Genomic DNA, 15,507 nt, shown 5'->3' with positions numbered 1-15,507 from the left:
AAACATTCAGTCTGGTTGCAAGGATGGAAACCGTAAGAGCAGTCATTGCTATGGCTGCATCAAAGGGATGGTCTTTACATCAGATGGATGTAAAGAATGCCTTCTTGCATGGTGATTTGCAAGAAGAGGTCTATATGGAGCAGCCACCAGGTTACGTGCATGCTGTTCATCCTGAGTTTGTTTGCAGGTTGAAGAAAGCCTTGTATGGCTTGAAGCAAGCACCTAGAGCATGGTCTGACAAGATAGGACAGTATCTTGTCACTATTGGCTTTCAGATTTCCAAGGCAGATTTCTCACTTTATGTGAGAAAAACAGAGAAAGGTATCATGCTACTTGTCATTTCTGTTGATGATTTGATTATGACAGGTGACAGTGATGAAGATATCCTTCATGTGAAAATGCTATTGAAGCAGAAGTTTGAGATGAAGGATTTGGGAGAGCTGCGTTATTTATTGGGCATTGAGGTGATTAGATCACCAAGTGGGATACAGCTCTTGCAGAGGCAATATGGATTGGACATGCTGTCCAAATATGGGATGACAGGCTGTAAGCCTATTTCAGTTCCTTTGGAGCAGAATGTGAAGCTGAGCACAGATGCAGGTGAGCTTCTGGAAGACCCTACTATGTACAGACGCATAGTAGGAAGTTTGATTCATATGACTATTACTAGGCCAGATTTGAGCTATGCTGTTGGATTGGTAAGTCAGTTTATGCAGGCTCCAAGGAAACCGCATTTGGATGCAGCTAGATGCATACTCAGGTATGTGAAGTCCACATTGTAGTATGGACTATTTTATGAGACTGGGGTTCAGATACAGTTGCATGGATACACTGATGCTGATTGGGCTGGTAGCACTTCTGATAGACGATCTACCAGTGGATATGTGTTCTCTTTTGGGAGTGCTGCAATCACTTGGAGCAGCAAGAAACAGCCTACAGTTGCCTTGTCGAGCACAGAGGCCGAGTACAGGGGCGCAGCAATGGCTACATGTGAGGTAGCTTGGTTGCATAAGCTACTTTATGATATGCATCAGTCTACAGATGGGCCAGTTGTCATTTATTGTGACAACATGAGTAGTATACACTTGGCAAATAACCCAGTCTATCATGCTAGAACAAAGCACATTAAGGTGCATTATCACTATGTGCGAGAGAGGGTTTTACTAGGTCTTATTGATCTAGTTTATGTCAGCACAGAGGATCAGGTAGCTGACATATTCACGAAGGCATTGGGCGCAGAGAAGCTGCGCAAGTTCAGAGACATGCTTGGTGTGCAGGAATTGGGATTGAGCTCGAGGGGGAGTGTTGAGATATCGAGCTCCACTCATGATACGCCAGGGTGACTGTTGTGTATTTATGTCACCGACTTGTCAGTTTGCAGACGCGGTTGGTACACCGCCCATGAATAATAGCTACATGATAGCTATCCTTATCTACTCTAGTTCGTGGCTCAGTTAGTATGCCACCTTAGTTAGTTGAGTTTGGTTTGAGACCCATATATAGGGTTCTTCTATTTCTTTGTATGAGAGTTCTTTTTGGCTTACACAACTAAGAAGAGGAAAACAGTTTTCAGCCTCCACCCTTGTGTGTATTCCCCCATTGTGCAAGCAAGAAAGCTACAAGTGAGACTCCTTCCTTCTCTCCCACAATCTTGACAACCAAACCCTAGGGCTTCATCCCTTGATTGCCAATCCCCAACAAACGAAAAGAAATGGACACCCACATACATAGATAACACTATTTTCTTAAGGGAAAAAGGGAAACGGGAAAAAATCACCTGGAATGGCCACAAGGAGCTCCCGTGCAGAGCAAAGGCTCCCTCTAATGACTTCGTCAACCTGTGTGATGCAATTCACTAAAACAAAAAACCATTAAACATATCTGCACCAAACACACATATGACCCTCTTGGCATAAGGAAATAGAACATTTCACAACCAACAAAATCGGCCCTCTTGTGTAACGTGTCCGCCCCTCAAATTGCAGGACACGTCTTAGCAGCCCATCAAGAGTTCAATCTAGAAGACGCCGCCCAGCACTCCCAAGGAATGACACGGGGTTTTCCAACTAGGGTCTCTCAAGTCGGCCTCGCAACGGAACTTATCCGGCCGTTTCTACTAGGATCAACCTGAAGTCCGAGTTCTTAGCAGTCTTCCTAATAATCTTCTAGCGTCGGTCGATAGCAGCTCCACTTTGTGTAGATACAACTGGACCCAAGCAGACTCATACCGCACTTGGTTCAAAGAGAATGGGAAACGACAGGGAGGCATCGCTTGACCTCTCTGCCCGTAGGGCATAGTCCTATTCTGGTCCCCTAAAACGGTATGAATCAAGGTTTCAACTTACAAGTTCTAAGGTTCTTGTCTAACTAATGTTCGCATCAAATAAATTCCATTGAGGAAAGCTCTCGGCTAACCGAGACCACCCTGCTGTAGGATGGACCCGACGGTCACATCCACCACGCTTCCCTCGGGGGTTGTTTTAGTTATCTAATGACCTACCACATTATGTTTGACACATAAAAGCAACTTCCTTAATTAACCCGTTAATCATAGGTTCCTTTACGTAATTTAGGGCACAGACATGAAGACAAGATAAAACAAGATCAAACACTTCCTTAACTTATCTTCAGATTAATTTTTGTATCCCGTCCATATAGGAGAATTAAGTGTCCCTTTCCGCCTCCGTAGAAAAATCCTTCCGTCTCCCAGCAATAAAAACCCGAAGGTTTATCCTACCAAGATTCTACCTTGTAACTAGTGTCAAGGCCTCGAGATCCCATCTCGAGTCGCATAGAACACTTGTGTAGGGTCTGGAGGCATTGGGATTTACGGCTAGAGCCCCCCTGGCACCCAAGCGTCCTCCTACGCCAAGTAATTTCCATGGAGAGACCTCTCGCAATGGGTTCGGTCCACATTCCTAGTGCGGATTCATAACCCCCTTGGTTAGGGTTTGGCGGTTCACGGGGTAGCTACCACCATCCTTCCTTAATTATCCCTTTAGGAAATCATCCACAGCTGAAGCAACCAACCTAATAACATTTACTAGGGAAAACATCCCTTTTGTTCCCATGGAAATTTATCCTTACAGTTTTTGCCATGAAAATATAATCACTTAGATATTCATCCAAAACCACAACCAATCCTTAAGTATCCTTTCGGAAACAATCAAGCTGAAACAATCAACCTAACATCCTTTAGTTAGAAAAACATCCTTTTTGTTCCCATGGCAATCAGTCATCACAGACCTGGCCATGAAATCATCAATCACAAACAACTTGATTAGAAAAACATCCTTTTTGTTCCCATGGCAATCAGTCATCACAGACCCGTCCATGAAATCATCAATCACAAACAACTTGGATTAGCATCCAAAACCACATTAAGCAATCTCCTTGCTTATGATCCACCTATCCTTAGTAAGATTCTCTCCTCTTACCAACACAACCAGTTGATATTCACTTGGAGATAACATTTTCAAACAACCAAGCATAACTTGGGTCAACAATCCAGCTTTAGAGTTAGGTCACCAGCTTCTATTAAGCTAGGAACATATCCATTTGCGATAGTCTATAGCAAGATTGATAAAACAATTTGTAGGAAATTATACTTGACCTCTTAACTTCTTTTGAAGCTCTCTTTCCCTTGGGCGTTTCCTTGTGGTAACTTAGTCCTAACTCAAAGCATTGAGTGGTCAACCAAGGCAACGGACAAGCCTTATTCGCAACCCATCCAAAAGCCTTTTATTCTTCCAATTCTTTTCTCTCTAACCAATTTTACTTAACACACTTGGAAACGCAAGAATTTTTCCCTAGGCCTTTAGGATATAGTCTAGATGCATGCGTCCCTTCCATCTCTCTTAGTGCGGTACTATGCAGAATTCTCCAATCAAACTTACCCATCATGCACATGGTGCGTTTAATATATTAGTACATCCTAATCAACCTTTAACTCTCTTCATACTTGGCAACGAATACTTATTCCTAATGCATCGGATCTCATGTGACTTGCGTATATGAAAGTATAGGTTTCTATCCATCGGTGCAATTGTATCCTATGAACGTAAACTAACATTTTGTGTGTTTAATTTTTATGCAGATGCAAATCGTGATTTTTATTGGTTAATTTAAGCATTGCTCCACGCGAAGGTCTATCATTTTATGTAATAATTTATGAAAACCTTATCATTTCATGTGCATGAATCCATACAGGATCCATTCTATTTGTCCACTCGACTCCCATGCAATCATCCCGTATTTGTAATATTTCGTGCAACAACATTTCATGTACTAGGCTAGTCAATATTTCATGAACTTGGCTATTCATAATCATGCACTTTAAGTATGGAAGAAAACCATGAACAATAAGCAATAAGAATAGCGGGAGGGTTAGAGGACACCATTTTCGAGGGGGGTGGTCAACGTCGTCTTGCTAGGTGTCACAAGCCATCCACAGACTTCCGGACTCATGCGTCCATGTAACCCTGAGTGTCCTTGATTTCTTGATGGCCGCGAATGAGTCTTTGTGTTTGGCCTTTTAATTTCTCTTCAAGTTGTCTTCTTTCTCACCTTCTTCTTCTTTTCCTCCTCTCTCTTCCTCTTCTTCTCCTTCTTTTTCTTCTTCTTCTTCTTCTTCTTCTTCTTCTTCTCCTCTCTCTCCCTCTTCTTCTCCTTCTTCTTCTTCTTCTCCTTCTTCTTCTTCTTCTATCTCTCCCTCTTCTTCTCCTTCATCTTCTCCTTCTCTCTCTCCCTCTTCTTCTCCTTCTTCTTCTCCTTCCCTCTCTCCCTCTTCCTCTTCTTCTTCCTCTTCTTCTTCTTCTTCTTCTTCTTCTCCTCTCTCTCCCTCTTCTTCTCCTTCTCTCTCCCTCTTCTTCTCCTTCTTCTTCTCCTCTCCTTCTTCTTCTCCTTCTCTCTCTCCCTCTTCTTCTCCTTCTTCTTCTCCTTCCCTCTCTCTCCCTCTTCTTCTCCTTCTTCTTCTTCTTCTTCTTCTTCTTCTCCTTCTCTCTCTTCGTCTTCTTCTCCTTCCCTCTCTCTCACTCTTCTTCTTCTTCTTCTTCTTCTTCTTCTTCTCTCTCTCCCTCTTCTCCTTCTTCTTCTCCTCTCCTTCTTCTTCTCCTTCTCTCTCTCCCTATTCTTCTCCTTCTTCTTCTCCTTCCCTCTCTCTCCCTCTTCTTCTTCTTCTTCTTCTTCTTCTCTCTCCCTCTTCTTCTCCTTCTTCTTCTTCTTCTTCTTCTTCTTCTTCTTCTTCTTCTTCTTCTTCTTCTTCTTCTTCTCTCCCTCTTTTTCTCCTCTCTCTCCCTCTTCTTCTCCTTCTCTCTCTCTCCCTCTTCTTCTCCTTATTCTTCTCCTCTCTCTCCTTCTTCTCCTTCTTCCTCTCCTGTCCTTCTATCTCTCCCTACTCCTTCTTCATGGCCAAGAGCACTGAAATTACGAGGGGGTGCTGACGTCACAGCCAGAGGCGCTGTTCTAGACGGAGGGGGGAAGCTTTTGCGAACTGACATTGATGGAGGGGGCCGCTGCAGTCGTAGCCGAGGGGGCTTTATAGAGGGAGGAGGTGATATGGGGGGGAGAGACAGCCCTCTAACAGCTCCACCCCCCCACCTGGGGGGTTGCATGCCCCCCCTTATTTCTAGTCTCTCTCTCTCTCTCTCTCTCTCTCTCTCTCTCTCTCTCTCTCTCCCAGCCATGCAAAAAATGCCTTAAATTTTTAAAAAAACTTTCAAGGGGGGTTATTATGGGGGAAGGCATGAGGGGGGGGAAGGCATGGGGGGGAAACACTGGGGGATGTTACATCCTCTCCCCCTTAGAGGAATTGAGATGTCCTCATCTCAAGAGAAACGGGGGAAGACAAGAACTAATGGGGCTTATGACCTATGGGTTCAGACCCACCATGCATCCATTGCACTACTCTTAATATTTCAAGTAGTGCACTCATATTATTTGAATTGACCATAGTAGGATTTATTCTCAATTGTGTTACATGTCGATTAAGCTTCTAGGAATTTTAGTTCTCCCAAGAAGGTTTAGTGGGATCTAGATCTTTGTCTTCATCTGATCCATCTATATATCCATAGACTACACCTATGTAGCTTTGTTTTCTTGGAGGCTCAAAGTCTTCTAGACTTAGATCAGGGCAGTTTGCTTGGATGTGTCCTAACTCCTTACAATGGAAGCATTGACGGTAGGGACATCTCCTACAGATGTCCCATATCTCTCCGCATGTATGGCATCTCTTATCATGATCTCCATAGTCATATTTGCTACAATTTTCCAATTTAAGTTCTTGGACGATTGGATTTGCTCGGACTAATGCGTCTTGTAAGTCCGTTGGGCGCATCGATTCCAATCGTGTGTTTATTGGTGGATTCAACCCAACACAGAATTTTGACACCTATTGTGTCATATCCATTGGGGGTGCATACTTTAAGAGTGAAACAAACTTTGAATAATATGCTTGAAGGGATAATCCTAGCTGCTTCAAGTCATAGAATTCATTCATCTTTTGTGTGCGATAGGCAGGTGGCAGATGCCTCCCTCGCATAGCTTCCTTAAGCTTATCCCAAGTGACTGTTCTCTCCGAAATCGCTTGGTCTCTGCACCACTGTTTCCACCAAAGTCTCGCTTTGCCTGTAAGCTTAAGTTTGGCAAGCATGGCTTGGTTAGCAGATGCACTTCCTACTGCCTCAAAATAGTCCTCCATGGACTCAATAATCCAAATCTCAGCGTCGGCTTGAACAGTCCTTCCCTTGCCATCAAACTCGGGTGGCTTAATTTGTTTGAGAAGGAACTTCTTCTCTTGCATGTCAACATTCGTGCATGCAGAAGGTGCCTCACAACAAAGCCATACCACTTAGGTTATTTCTATTTAGGATATGTCTATGAACCGAACATTAATCAATCATGTATCATTATAAAGTTTTGCTCTAATACCAACTGTAACGAGCCCGCCCCTCAAATTGAGGGACACGTCTTAGCAGCCCATCAATAGTTCAATCTAGAAGACATCACCCGACACTCCCAAGGAATGACATGAGGCTTGCCAACTAGGGTCTCTTGAGTCTGCCTCGTAACAGAACTTATCCAGCTGTTCCCACTAGGATTGACCTGAAGTCTGGGTTCTTAGCAGTCTAGTCTTCCTAATAGCCTTCTAGCACTGGTCGACAGCTGCTCCGCTTTGCATCGATACAACTACACCCAAGCAAACTCATACCGCACTTGGTTCAAAGAGAATGGAAAATGACAGGGAGGCATCGCTCGACCTCTCTGCCCGTCGGGCATAGTCCCATTCCGGTATCATAAAATGTTATGAATCAGGGTTTAAACTTACAAGTTCTAAGGTCCTTGTCTAACTAACATTCACATCAAATAAATTCCATTGAGGAAAGCTCTAAGCTAACCAAGACCACCCTGTCGTAGGATGGACCCGACGGTCACATCCACCACGCTTCCCTCGGGGGTTGTTTTAGTTATCTAATTACCTACCACATTATGTTTGACACATGAAAGCAGCTTCCTTAATTAACTCGTTAATCACATGTTCCTTTACGTAATTTAGGGCACAGACACGAAGACAAGATAAAACAAGATCAAACACTTCCTTAACTTATCTTCAGATTAATGTTTGTCTCCCGCCCATACAGGAGAATTAAGTATTCCTTTCCACCTCCACAGAAAAATCCTTTCATCTCACAGCAATAAAAACCCGAAGGTTTATCCTACCAAGATTCTGCCTTCTAACTAGTATCAAGGCCTCGAGATCCCATCTCGAGTCACGTAGAACACTTGTGTAGGGTCCGGAGGCATTGGGATTTATGGTCAGAGTCCCCCGTGGCATCCAAGCGTCCTCCTACGCCAAGTAATTTCCACGGAGAGACCTCTCACGGCGGGTTCGGTCCACATTCCCGGCATGGATTCATAATCCCCTTGATTAGGGTTTGGCAGTTTGCCGGGGTAGCTAGTGCCATCCTTCCTTAATTATCCCTTTAGGAAATTATCCACAGCTAAAGCAACCAGCCTAATAACATTTACTAGGGAAAACATCCCTTTTGTTTCCATGGCAATTTATCATTACAGTTTTCGCCATGAAAATATAATCACTTCGATATTCATCCAAAACCACAACCAATCCTTAGGTATCCTTTCGGAAACAATCAAGCCAAAACAACCAGCCTAACATCCTTTAGTTAGGAAAACATCATTTTTGTTCCCATGGCAATCAGTCATCATAGAGCCGGCCATGAAATCATCAATCACAAACAACTTGGATTAGCATCCAAAACCACATCAAGCAATCACCTTGCCTAAGATCCACCTATCCTTAGTAAGATTCTCTCCTCTTACCAACACAACCAGTCGATATTCACTTGGAGATACCCTTTTCAAACAACCAAGCATAACTTGGGTCAACAATCCATTTAAAGTTAGGTCACCAACTTCTATTAAGCTAGGAACATATCCATTTGTGATAGTCTACAGCAAGATCGATAAAACAATTCGTAGGCAATTATACTTGACCTCTTAACTTCTTTTGAAGCTCTCTTCCCCTTGGGCGTTTCCTTGTGGTAACTTAGTCCTAACTCAAAGCATTGAAACTGGCCAACCAAGGCAACGAACAAGCCTTATTCGTAACCCATCCAAGGGCCTTTTATTCTTCCAGTTCTTTTCTCTCTAACCAAGTTCAGTTAACACACTTGGCAATGCAAGACTTTTCACCTAGGCCTTCAGGATACAATCTAGATGCATGCGTCCCTTCCATCTCTCTTAGTGCGGTACTATGCAGAATTCTCCAATCAAACTTACCCATCATGTACATGGTGCATTTAATATATTAGTACATCCTAATCAACCTTTAACTCTCTTCATACCTGGCAACGAATACTTATTCCTAATGAACCAGATCTCATGTGACTTGTGTATATGAAAGTATGAGCCTCTCTCTCTTGCTCTCTTGCTCCATCTGCCATAGCTCACACTTTCGTTGCTTTCGCTTACTTGTGCTCTCACTCAGGTTTCTCCCTTCAACTAGTATTAGAGCATTGGTTTGAGGAGTTCTTCTTTAGTTTGCTTCAACCAGTGAATATCTATAGCTCAAGGTTTAATGGCTACCATGGTTTCTCTATATTCGAGGTGAGCATTTGATTTTCCTAGGTTCTTGGCTTGTTCTTGTCTCTTAAGGCTTGCCCGAGGGCTTCAATAGGCCTTGTCCATCAGTGATTGAGCCTCCAAATTAAGCAAAACAATCAGTAACGGGGTCATCATAGCCAGTGTGATTTTTCTATCCATCGATGCAATTGCATCCTATGAATGGAAACTAACATTTCGTGTGTTTAATCTTTATGCAGATGCAACTCGTGATTCTTATTGGTTAATTTGAGCATTGCTCTACACAAAGTTCTATCATTTTATGTAAAAATTTAGGAAAACCTTATCAATTCATGTGTGTGAATCCATACAGAATCCGTTGTATTTGTCCACTGGACTCCCATTCAATCATCCCATATTTATAATATTTCATCCAACAACATTTCATGTACTAGGCTAGTCAATATTTCATGCACTTGGCTTTTCATAATCATGCACTTTAAGTATGGAATAAAACCATGAACAAGAAGCAATAAGAATAGCGGGAGGGTTAGAGGACACCATTTTCGAGGGGGGTGGTCAACGTCGTCTTGCTAGGTGTCAGGAGCCATCCACGGACTTCCGGTCTCATGCATCTACATAACCCTGAGTGTCCTTGATTTCTTGATGGCCGCAAACGAGTGTTCGTGCTTGGCCTTCTGATTTCTCTTCAAGCTCTCCTTTTTCTCACCTTCTTCTTTTTCTTCTCCTCTCTCTCGCTCTTCTTCTTCTTCTTCTTCTTCTCTCTCTCTCCCTCTTCTTCTCCTTCTCTCTATCCCTCTTCTTCTCCTTCCCTCTCTCCCTCTCCCTCTCCTCCTTCTTCTCCTCCTCTCTGTCCCTCCTCTTCTTCTTCTTCTTCTTCTTCTTCTTCTTCTCCCTCTTCTTCTCATTCCCTCTCTCCCTCTTCTTCTCCTCTCTCTCCCTCTTCTTCTCCTCTCTCTCCCTCTTCTTCTCCTTTCCTCTCTCTCCCTCTTCTTCTTCTTCTTCTTCTTCTTCTTCTTCTTCTTCTTCTTCTTCTTCTTCTCTTTCTGCCTCTTCTTCTCCTTCCATCTCTCTCCCTCTTCTTCTTCTTCTTCTTCTTCTTCTTCTTCTTCTTCTTCTTCTCTCTTCCTCTTCTTCTTCTTCTTCTTCTCCTCTTCTTCTTCTTCTCCTTGTCTCTCTCCCTCTTCTTCTCCTTCTTCTTCCCTCTCTCACTCTCCTTCTCCTTCTTCTTCTCCTTCTCTCTCTCCTTCTTCTTCTCCTCTCCTTTTTCTTCTTCTTCTCTCTCTCCCTCTTCTTTTCCTTCTTCTTCTCCTTCCCTCTTTCTCCCTCTTCTTCTTCTTCTTCTTCTTCTTCTTCTTCTTCTTCTTCTTCTTCTTCTCCTTCCCTCTCTCTCCCTCTTCTTCTTCTTCTTCTTCTTCTTCTTCTTCTTCTTCTTCTTCTTCTTCTTCTCTCTCTCCCTCTTCTTCTCCTCTCTCTCCCTCTTCTTCTCATTCTTCTTCTCCTTCTCTCTCTCCCTCTTCTTCTCCTTCTTCTTCTCCTTCCCTCTCTCCCTCTTCTTATCCTTCTTCTTCTCCTTCTCTCTCTCCCTCTTCTTCTCCTCCTTCTTCCTCTCCTCTCCTTCTTCCTCTCCTCTCCTTCTATCTCTTCCTACTCCTTCTTCACGGCCAGGGGCGCTGAAATTACGAGGGAGGGGGTGCTGACGTCACGGCCAGGGGAGCTATTCTAGACGGAGGGTGTTAACCCCAAGTCGAGATGGCGGAAAAAGGAAGGAAAAAATAGGAAAAAAAACATGGAAAAAGAGCAAAGACACACAAGTGACCTCTAAAGCTACGCCAGGGCAAAAAGTGCAATTTTAAATGAAAGACGCCTCAAAAAACTTGGAAAACTCTTGTAAAAGAGCACCAAGCTCCCTCCTGTGCCAATTGTAAAATATTAGACGGGTGTAGGCTAGAGGCATAAGGCTAGAAGAGGGAAATGGAAAAATAACCTTGCCGCAATGGCCGGTCATGTAAAAAACGGATGGGTGCCCATGGGATTTTAGGGTTTGTATATATAAAGTTCAAAAAGTGAATGAGAGCTCATTCTTTGGTGTGTGGCTAACAAGAGCTCTCTTCTTCTTCTCTTCTCCTCATATTCTTGCTTGTGTGTGCTCTTGAGAGAGGGAGTGAGAGAGTGTGAGGGAGTGAGTGTGTGAGAGTGAGGGATCAAGAGGGTGAAACTCTTCACCATCTCCTCTTCTCTTCTTCTCTTCTCTTCTCTTTTCTCGCGCACGTGGCTATGGAGGATGGAGCTTGGAGATGGAGGAGGCTTGAGGATGCTTGAGCTCGCATCTAGGATCGTGGAGCTATCAGGGTATGCGAGTGAGGAGGCAACTCGTGTGGGCATCAAGGTAAGCTCACTACACTCATAGGATCGACGGCGCGTCGGCTAGGTGAGAGATAGCCATTAGAGCTTGCTTGGAATGCTTGAAACAATAAGCGGTCCGTGGGTCTTGGCAGTTGAGCGAAAGCTCCCACATTTTGGTTCTGTTGCTGTTGGGACCAACGGATTCAAGCTTGAGCACTTGTGCGCCTCACATCGAGCATCAAAGTAAGGGATTCATCCCCGAAACTGAGCTTGAGATAGGTAGGAAGTTTGGGTGTTTTTTATCTTCAAAACAAGTAAGTATTTTGGGATATTTTGTTTGTTTGATGATTGGGAAACATGGAGAAATTGTTTCAGTCTCTTGCTTTCGATTTTTGTTGCATTTAGCGTAGGTTAGGATTAGGAAATGGCACCGGAGAAGGGTAGGGTTTACTGTTGCAAAATAGGACAAAAATCGTGCAAAAAATGGTAAAAAGCTTGCTTATGATGCCTAATATTGGCAAGTGAGTGATTGGGGATATCAACACTATAACTGAAAGGGGTGTAAGAGCCAAGAGGCCAAGGGAGAGTTGATTTGTGACCATTTCAGTGAGAGAGAGAGAGAGAGCCATCGCATGATTCGATTCGATCTCACCATCGAGGAGCCCACCGCTCTATTCAGGTATACGAATCCCTTTCCCTATCCCCCTAGATAGGATCTGGAGGTTTATGCTTGCTATGATTGATTAAATTGCAAGAATCGAGCAAAATCGACCTCTCACTGTCGTCGTCGTGCCGCGTTTGGCCCGTCCGAGCGGTCGCTTCTGGGCTGAGTCCCAGAATTGGCCCTCGATCCAGACCTACTCGACCCACCCGAGTCTACCATTCGGACCAGACCTACTTGGCCCATCCGAGTCTACCATTCAGACCAGACCTACTCGGCCCGTCCGAGTCGACCATTTGGACCATCAACTAATTCGGCCCTCGCTCATCCGAGCCAAACCGTCCGAGCCATAGGATTCGGCCCTCAGCCACGTGTCATATTCAGCCCCCCTTGGCCCAAGTGCCTCGGCCCGTCCGAGTAACCTCATCCAAATTGACCATTCGGCCCATCGGAGCCAACCTGTCCGAGTCACGAATTCGGCCCTCGGCCCATGTACCTCAGCCCGTCCGAGTGACCCATTGGGACCTTGCAATTCGGACTAGCTGGGCCGAGTGAAAACTTTTATCAAATTCTCAGAAATTTGACCTGACCCGGCAGCGCAAATTGTCGAGAGTCCTTCTAACGCTTAGAACTTGATTCTGGCACACGGAATAGGGGAAATCATAGGGAGCAGTCGCTTGGCAGCTTGAAGTAGGTAGCAGCAAGACCCAAAGACCTAGATGCAAAGCGCTGAGCAATTAAAACCTGATTGGCCAGAAACAAATGAGGCAACATAGTAGAAAAACCTTGAACCCTGTCAAAGCGGCCAGAAAATTGACCAACAAGCCTATCAAGCCCGAAACAAAGCGAGAGTGCGTAAGACGCTTCAAGATTGGTTGTTGCACGCACCTTGAATTTCCGCACTTGAATGCACTTAAGGAAATTGAAAGCCTAATTGAGCACAAGTGGCGACACGCACACTGAGTAACCATAAATTGAGGATTATATTCAATAACTGAAGGAACTCACTCAGATAAACCACTCAAGAAACCCACCAGTAGGAGAGGACCCAAGACGTAGACAAACCATCAACGCACGAAGTGGGACCAAGCAGGTGGCGTCAATGACATGGATTTAACAAATCTACTCAACCTGATCGACAGTTTTGATGGAGCACAACAACATCACTATGGCAGAAGAAGGCTCGGACCATAGGTCTAATGAGGAACTCGACTTGAACGTCTTCTCGGAGGCTAGTCAGCAGCTACGATGCACACGCCCGGTACGAGTACTGCGATAGGATGGCAGACGTTATCATCACAAACCTAGAGGAAGAGAGAAAAATAGCCCACAATGTTGAGATGGCAAGCTCAACACATGTGGACATGGATGATGGACCGCCTGGTTAGATGGGTCCACACGTCTACACTTAGCACGTCGGTGGTCATTATGACTCTCACATGGCCACTGACTCATTACTTATTATATTCAGGTTGTTACACCTATTTACAGCTGGCATAGTTATAGCGCCAGTCGACTAGTAGAGTCGGTTATGCATTGTTTGACTTAGTAGGCCACTTTTCTTTTATGTTGTATCTTATCTATACTTTGTGTACATTGTAAGTGTGTGGAAGAAGAAGAAGAAATCAGCAAGAAAACGTTTTGCCTCCATCTCTCTTCTTGTCTCTTGAGTGAGCTTCTCCTTGTGCATTCTGTGTGTGTTCGGCGCAGCATCTTGAGCAATCCCCTCCACCACGCGATTCTTGACATGGTATCAGAGCCGCGCCATTGAGAGAGGCTGATTTCGAAGGTTGAAGTGAAGGAGAAGAAGCAAGGTTCGAGCAAGTAAGCTACGGGTAAGAATCTCTCCCATTCTTCCACTCCTTCTCTTGGATAGTACCTGTGGAGGCACCGGAAGCAGGGCAGAGCAAAAATCTCAGATTGCAGTGAGATTTGGTGTGCGCGAAGAGCGCTGTGTATTCTGCAGATAAGCCCTTTAGGGCTTGCCACAGAGATTTTGGGCATTTGAGGCCATTTCAGGGCCCGTTTTAGAGCCGCAAGGTTGCGGACAGCAGTTTCGGGGTACACTGTGACTTCGACTGTATTGACCGAACGTAGGTGCGCAGGTTACAGATTTCAGATCTGTAAGTTCAAAGGTGTTTATCAGTGAGTAAACACAAGGTTTATCTGCAAACTGGTTGCAGATTGCATGTATTGTTGAGCAGACAGTAAAAAAGGCTGTCTGGTGTATTGCTGTGCACTACAGGTCAAGGGTTGCAGAAGATTTGCTTGCTGTTTGGTATTAGTTTTGTGATAATGGCAGAGAACAGTGGAAGCCCCATCATTGAGAAGCTCGACAAGAACAACTACCCATCATGGAAGTTTCGTGTCACGAACTTCCTTATTGGAAAAGGCCTCTACGAGTTCGTTTCAGGTGAAGAAAAGGAGCCGGAGGTGAGTGATCCTCCAACTGTAGAAGAGACAAAGGCACGAAAGGAATGGAATGCAAAAGACAAGAAGGTCATGTATTGGTTGTCTGCAGTAATTGACAATAACATGCTGGGACACATTAGAAATGCAGAGAATGCATATGCAGCTTGGACCATACTTGAAAGTATGTTTTCTGTAAATACAAAGGCACGAAAGATTCAACTCAAGCAAGAGTTGAATACATTGAAGAAAGGGAAGATGTCTATCAATGAGTATGCACTGAAAGTAAGAAGCATTGCAGATGCATTGGCAGCGATTGATGCAATGCCCGATGATGATGATTTGGTGTCGTCTACCTTGGGTGGACTTAACAATGAAAAGGCTTGGAAGTCTTTTGTAACTTCTGTATATGTCAGAAAGCCATTTCCAGATTTCGATGAGTTGGTCTCCCTTATGATCACTGAAGAGATCAATATGCAGAGTGAGACACCTGAAAGAAGTGGTGAATAGGTCCAAGCTTTCTACTCCAGTTCTGGAAGGGGACGTGGCAAGTTCTCTTCAAGAGGCCGTGGTACAGGACGTGGTAGTGATAACCAGCAAAACAGATTGAATCAGCAATTTGGCGATATGCAGGTTTCAGGAGGTCGTGGTAACTTTAGAGGCAGGGGGAGCTTTAGAGGAAGAGGTGGATGGCAGAACAGAGGTTCTAACAACTCTGGTATTGTGTGCCACTACTGTGGCAAAACAGGTCATATTGCAGCCCAATGTTATGCTAAGAGAGATGATATCCGCAGTGGTAAGTTGCAGCAAGGAAACTATGCATCGTCTTCACGACAGAATGAAGACAAAAATGAACGTTTGTTCGTTATGCAGCATATGCTGAATGCTGTTACAGGAAAGGGAACACATGAAGATGTTTGGTATGTTGATTCAGGTGCATCCAATCATATGACCAGCCATGCAGAATGGTTTGGAGAGATGCAGGATTTGCA

The sequence above is a fragment of the Lygodium microphyllum genome, chromosome 21 (genome assembly GCF_053477565.2).
Source record: "Lygodium microphyllum isolate KBCC chromosome 21, Lygodium_microphyllum_v1.1.10, whole genome shotgun sequence".
NCBI lineage: Eukaryota > Viridiplantae > Streptophyta > Polypodiopsida > Schizaeales > Lygodiaceae > Lygodium > Lygodium microphyllum.
Note: the sequence above shows the minus strand (reverse complement) of the source record.